This window comes from Psammomys obesus, unplaced genomic scaffold, assembly GCF_907164565.1.
Source record: "Psammomys obesus unplaced genomic scaffold, mPsaObe1.curated_primary_1811, whole genome shotgun sequence".
Taxonomy (NCBI): Eukaryota; Metazoa; Chordata; class Mammalia; order Rodentia; family Muridae; genus Psammomys; species Psammomys obesus.
Window position 1 is genome coordinate 23,251,251 of NW_026590062.1, and position 6,305 is coordinate 23,257,555.

A 6,305-nucleotide genomic window follows, 5' to 3' on the forward strand; every position below is an offset into this window, starting at 1 on the left:
GAAGAAGAAGAAGAAGAAGAAGAAGAAGAAGAAGAAGAAGAAGAAGAGGAAGAAACCAGAAGGACTTTAGCAGAGAATTTTGTGTAAGGAGTTGAATGGATGGATGAAAACTTTTGAAAGGAACCTGGATATGAAAACCACAGGGGGCAGCTGTGGCCTCTAAGGCTGCAGAACTGCTACCAGAAAGGAGGTTGGCTTTATTGGAGCCCAGAAACTTGGGGGAGGAGGTGGGTTAGCTGGAACTCCCAAACCCGCAAACTCTCGCTGCTTGAGCTGGTAGCTTGGAGGGGAGGGTGCAGATGTAGCAGGGAGTGTGCTGAGACCCGCAGTCCAGCTCACAGGCTCCTGCCGGGTGGGGCAGTGCAGGGCGCTTCCCCTCGGCTAGGTCTGTGCCTTCTGCCCAGCACTCCTGGAAGGCAGACTGTGAAGCAAAAGCACTCTTTGCACAGTTCCAGCTCTCCCAAATGTAGTAGATGGCTCGGTAGCTTCCAGAGTCGCCTTAACTTTGAGGCTGTGCTCCAACCTTTAACAGCACGCCTGCATGTCTGTTGCTGGGCCAGGAGCACAGACCTGTAGAACCAGCCTCAGGGAGGCTAAGGCAGCAGGACCCCGAGTCTGAGGCTATTCTGATTCACACAGTTGCAGGCCAGCTAACATGAGCTCCATCGCATTGATCACTTTGTGACCTGTAAGTAGGCCAACACCCAGGGAGGAAAACTGTTTCAGTGGGGAGTGCAGGGGGAAGGGATGGGGTGCATAAAGCCTCCTCTCACAGAAACCTAACTTGCCAGAGTCCCCTCTGCTGAACACATGTGGCTGCCTATTTCCCCAAGTTCCAAGGATATTTACATCACCGGGTCACAGATGTTTTATATACAATTACAGGTGCGGGCCACCAAACCCCACAATGTGGAAGTTTTAGGTACCTTTATTGTGGTATCATCATTCTAGTCTACTACTATTGTTAGATTAATCTCTCTCTGCAGCTAATTTCTAAACTAAACTCCACATAGTAGGTCTCTGTGAAATAAAAACAGCACAGGCAATTCAACACTACCCACTGGTGGCCTTTGGACTTAAATCTTCTATAGACAACGGGGACTCCCGGAGTCCTGGGGGAGGAACTGGAGGAAAAGGAAGGGACCATGTGTAGGTAGCTCAGTTGGGTGAGTGTTTGTTGGACAAGGTTGAAGGCTCAGGGTGGAGGGCCTAGAACCTGTATGAAGGGTGTGTGTGTGTGTGGACTCGCTGGCCAGCCAGGCCAACCTGCATGGTGAGTTCCAGGCTAGTGAGAGATGAGAGGACTTGTCTCAGCAAAACCAAGGAGTAAGGTGCCTGAGGGATGATGCGTGACTTCTGGCCCTCCATATGCATTTGCGTGCACATGTGCATTCCCACACCATGTCATTGTAATGGAAGTTTTGGTTCCTCTAAAAACTCATGTTATGTAAATGTGTTTTTGTTTTAATCCCAAGTGTGGGGTTTTAGTTGGAATTCAGTTTGTCCATAGCTGATAACTGTCTCCTGTGGAGCATGGCTTTTGACAGCTGTTAACACTCTTCCTGTGCAGCACGGAGAGGGATGTGTTCTGGGGCTCAGAGGAGTAAAAACATGAGAGCTCAGAAAGTGTGGCCTGTGGTGTGGCCTGTGCTGTTGGTGCCTGGCATGTAGCAGCTTAGAGAGACCAGAGATGGACAGTGTGGTGGTTTGGAGCAGACAGATGGAGAGAGATGCTTTGGGGGCACAGCAGCTTGGAGGAGACTGCTGGATGCTCCTGCTGTTGACTGAGATTGGTATAGAGCTCTAAAGGAACCCCTCAACCCTAAACAGCTGGGAGAAGTAAAGGGGCCCCCTCCCCACTAACCTAAACCCCACATTCATTAGAGTTGGGACATGAAATCTACAAAATGGGATGAGGGTGGGATGTGAACTGGTAGAGGAGATGGGAATAATACAATGGACAGATGGGAAGCTCTGAAGAGAGCAAGGGTCATAGGTCAACTCGATGGGTGAGTGGCAGTATCAGATTCTAGAGTCCAAGAAGATGGAGATCCCAAGAGAAAAGTATGATTGCATTGGACATGTTACGTCTCCTTAGAAGGGTGATAGGCTAATTAACATACACTTTCAACTCCAGTTTTTGGGCTGGGTTTGTACAGTGCTACCTATCACTTTAGCCACACAGAGTGTGACCGTTTGAATGAAAATGGGTGCAGATATTGGAAGGGTTGGTCCCCAGGTGGTGGAACTGTTTGGGAAGGATTAGGAGGTGTGGTGTTGTTGGAGGAGTGTGTCACTGGGGTGATCTTTGAGGAAAGCTCACAGCATTCCCAGTTAGCTCTCTCTCTCTCTCTCTCTCTCTCTCTCTCTCTCTCTCTCTCTCTCATAAGCTCTAAGCTACTGCTCCAGTGTCCGCCTGCTGCCATGCTTCCAAGCGTGGTGGTCCACGACTCACCCTCCACAACTGTAAACAAGACTCAGGACATGTTTTCCTTATAAGTAATCTTGATCACAGTGTCTCTCCACAGCAACAGAACTAAGACACAAAGTATCCACTGACAGAAAGAAAGTTTCTTGTTGGTTCTTATTCCTCCAAAGGGTGAAGGTTTGGGGTGTTTCTGGCTGTGCTGCCATGGTTTATGGTCTCTGCCACCATCAACTCCAGCTCGCCTAAGCAGCTGTCTGCTGTCTCTGCCGTCACCCACTGTCCTGCTTAGCTGATTTCCTGGGATCCTGGCACTGAACATCAAGGCAGCTCTTTTCATGGCTGCAGGTTGCTAGTGTTGATCAAAATGGGGGAAGAGGAAATGGATGGATGGATCAGGTGGCCCTCGTCTACTACAAAAATGTGTGCTGAGCTGGGAGCAGATCACTTCCTATGACTCTCTCTGGGAAAGGAGAACCAGAGCTGTGGAGAAAATTTGACGGGTGATCAGGGCCAAGTGCTGCTTCCCTAGGAGGACATCCTAGGACATCACTAAGGATGGACCTTATGGCTTAAATGCCACCACTTCTCTCTATAAGCTAACAATATACAGGGTTCCAATTTCTTTCTCTCTTTTATTGTTTTTTTTTTCATTGTTTCTTCTTTTCTTTTCTTTTCTTTTGGTTTTTCGAGACAAGGTTTCTCGGTGTAGCGTTGGCCATCTTGGCCTCCCTTTATGCACCAGGCTGGCCTTGAACTCCCAGCGATCTGTCTGCCTCTGCCTCCTGGAGTGTTGGAATCACAGGTGTGTCACGGCACCTGGCCTAATTTCTTTCTCTGTAGAAGAGATCCTAGTTATCTTTATCTTGCTTGCATGCTTTTAGTGGAGAACCCCCTGTCCCAGGTGTCGTGAACATCTTAATAACTGAAACCACTCTGGAGGGAGACTCACAGGTCATGTGCACATGGACTAAATCAAATTGAATATGGGGAAATATACAATGCTGTGAAAATACAGTGCGCATGTGTGGTCATGAGTGCCCGTGTGCGCCCGTGTGTGTGTGTGTGTGTGTGTGTGTGTGTGTAAGCACATATGGCAGCCAGAGGAGCCGTAAGTGCTGGTCAGGTGTTCTCACTGATCTGGAACTCACGAAATAGGCTAGGCTTGACCTCCCTGCCGTCCCCACACGATGCTGGGATTACAAGTTGAGCTGCCACACCCGGCTTTTTCCACCCATTGCTTCTAGGACTTGAGCTCAAAACTATGTGCTTTCAAGACAAGCCCTGTAAGGACTGGGGGCAATCTCCCAGCCCCGCCCCCCCCAAAAAACTATGGTAATTGCTGACACCATAGTTCCTTTGGGGAAGGTGCTTCCTCTGTGTAGAAAAAACACTTTGGTTAGTAGTGGCAGGTAGTCAGGAAATCATGGGCTAGGAGATGGAAAATAGTGCCTACACAGAGAGGGAGGGAGAGGATGGGAGAGATGGCATTGTAAAAATGCAGGCAGTGGCAAGTTGTGGCTCCTGCTGAAGGAATGGGAGTTGGTAGGTGAACGCCATGGCGAAAAGGAGGGTGGGGTGGGGACAGCCATGAGCACTCCAGCCACAATGAAGGACTTTTCAGAGGAAGGAGTTCTAATTTTAGGGGTGTGTGTGCATGCAAGTGTGTGCACTTAATTTAAACCCACCTATTCCAAACCTTCAGAAAAACGTGCTTTGCAAACAAGCCAAGAAACGGGGTTGGTTTCGGGGGGAGAGGGAGAGAAAAAAAAAAGAGAGGGAGGGAAGGAGGAGGAAGAGGGAAGAGGGGGAGTGGGAGAGGGAGGAAAGGGAGAAGATTAGCAGGTGAGATGTGAGGAGGTCTTCAGTGCTCAGAGAAATGATTTTGATCTAGAAGTGACCCTGAGCCCGTGACCCCCCAACAGTACCTCAGTGAGGACTGGGCAAGAGACTTGAACCACTTTTAACAAGATCTGTGTGACAGAGTGACTCTGACAATGAAGTAGCCTATTCCCCCCACCTTTCGGAGACAGAACCTCACCCTGTAGCCCAGGTTGACCTAAAATCTGAAGTGCCCTGCCTCAGCCCCCCCAAGATCTGAGGATGACAGGTGCTAGGCTGGCACCCAGCTCCATCATAACCTAACTGTTCTTTTCTCTGTCAGGCTCTCACAGATCCCAAGCCGGCCTTTAATTTTCAAGTAGCCGAGGTCGGTCCTGAACACCTAGTTCCCCAGCCTCCGTTCTCCTGAATGCTGGGGTTATAGGCATGAGCCACCATTCTCATTTCTGTGGCGCTGGGGGTCAAACTCATGGCTTTATGCATTCCAGGCGAGCCCTTTAACAGACGAAATGCATCCTCAGCCTTAATTTAAGAGGCATCAAGAGAAAATGTGAAGGCCGGTAAGTCACTTCCTCCTTTTTATTAATTTTTTATTTTCCTAATCTATAAAAGCTGGAGATTGGGCCTAGAACGCCTGTGGGGTTTCTATTACAGTTCTGGCATTATATTACTTTTGAGGTAAATTTACATACAGTAAAATGTTTTGTTCAGTTTTTTTTTTTTTTTTTTTTTGGCTTTGTTTTGGTGCACCCGGCAAAAATGTTCCGACAACTACAGACAATCCCCTTGACCTTTAGCAAGATACAGGACTTTGTAATCAGTACAGGTCAACGTCCCCCTCGGCCAAATTACTTTCAACGGCTAGGCAAATATTTTGACTTTTATCACGACCGGATTAACTAGTATCTGAAAGCTACAGTGAGGTGCCAGACTTTTATACTACTTCGTCAGTATAAAAAATGAATTTATTTTAAGCACAGGTTGTTAAGCCCGGGCCATATTACAGCAGCGATCTTGGAGAGTCTGCAGACATCTGCCTAAGACTCACTCATTATAGCTTCGAATTCCGTCGGGGTGGGTAGTGCGGAGCTCAGTGCCATCACGTGAGTCCTTACTATTGCTGAAAGAGGTGCTTAGTCCATCTTATGCAATGGCTCACTCTCACCCCACTCCCGGGAGGACGGCAAGACGAGTCGGCGAGGGCTGGTTCAGAGGCCACGTCCTCAGACCGAGAAGCCCCGCACACGCCCCGCCAAGAGTCCCAGGTTCCTGTTCCCGCTCGGTGAGGGCTCCGCTGCGCATCCTTCCCCACCGCTTCCCAGCGCTGACTCATTCTCTTCCTCCCCCTCCTCTTCCTCCCTCCCCCCGCTGCCATGGCAACCTTGCAGGCCGCGAACTAACGGACTTGGGGCGCCCCGCCCCGTGACAGCCCCGACCTTCAGGATTTCAGTGCTCACCCGAGGAAGCCGGGAGACCGGAGAGGACCCGGCGGCCACGCCCAGGTGAGCAGCCGCAGCCCACCAACACTAGGATGCTGGCTCGCAGGAGAAGCGCGAGAGCCGCGCGGACAGGCGCGCCGTGCGGCCGTGGGGCGTCTTGGGTCTTGTACTTCGATGGCTCGCCGCCTAGGCTGGGTGGCTCGCTGGGCAAGGACGACAGATCCCAGCGGTCAGGAGCGCAGCGAGGTACTGATGCGGAGGGAGCCGCCCTGAGGGCGTTGTTGCGGCTGCTGGTCGCTGAGTTGGGGCGGTGTCCGTGTTCGGGCGGGAGAAGGGCAGGTGAAGCTCAGGGCTGCACTGGGGACCCTCCATCCCCCTTCCATTCCCTCTCCATCGCCTCCTTGAGGAGCTTGGGCCTCCGAGGGCGCTGCCTCCCTGTGAAGAACCGTTTGTATGGCGCAAGGTCGATGCGACACCCAGCATACCTGTCATTAAAAGGGCTTTGCCTTTCCCCGTGTATTTCTAGACATTTCTGCTTATTCATTCATTCATTCATTCATTCATTCATTCATTCATTCATTCATTCATTCATTCATTCA

At 50.4% G+C, this 6,305-nt stretch overlaps 1 long non-coding RNA gene and 1 pseudogene across 1 annotated transcript in view; one reads left to right on the forward strand and one right to left on the reverse strand.

The window, feature by feature from the left end:
• LOC129675725 (uncharacterized) overlaps nucleotides 1-5,948 on the reverse strand; it is a 36,952-nt gene extending 31,004 nt beyond the window's left edge. Inside the window, exon 1 of the long non-coding RNA XR_008719985.1 lies at nucleotides 5,725-5,948. This is a non-coding gene — a long non-coding RNA (uncharacterized LOC129675725). The remainder of the gene's footprint in view (nucleotides 1-5,724) is intronic.
• Nucleotides 5,068-6,305, forward strand: part of LOC129675724 (katanin p60 ATPase-containing subunit A-like 1) — a 57,992-nt pseudogene continuing 56,754 nt past the window's right edge.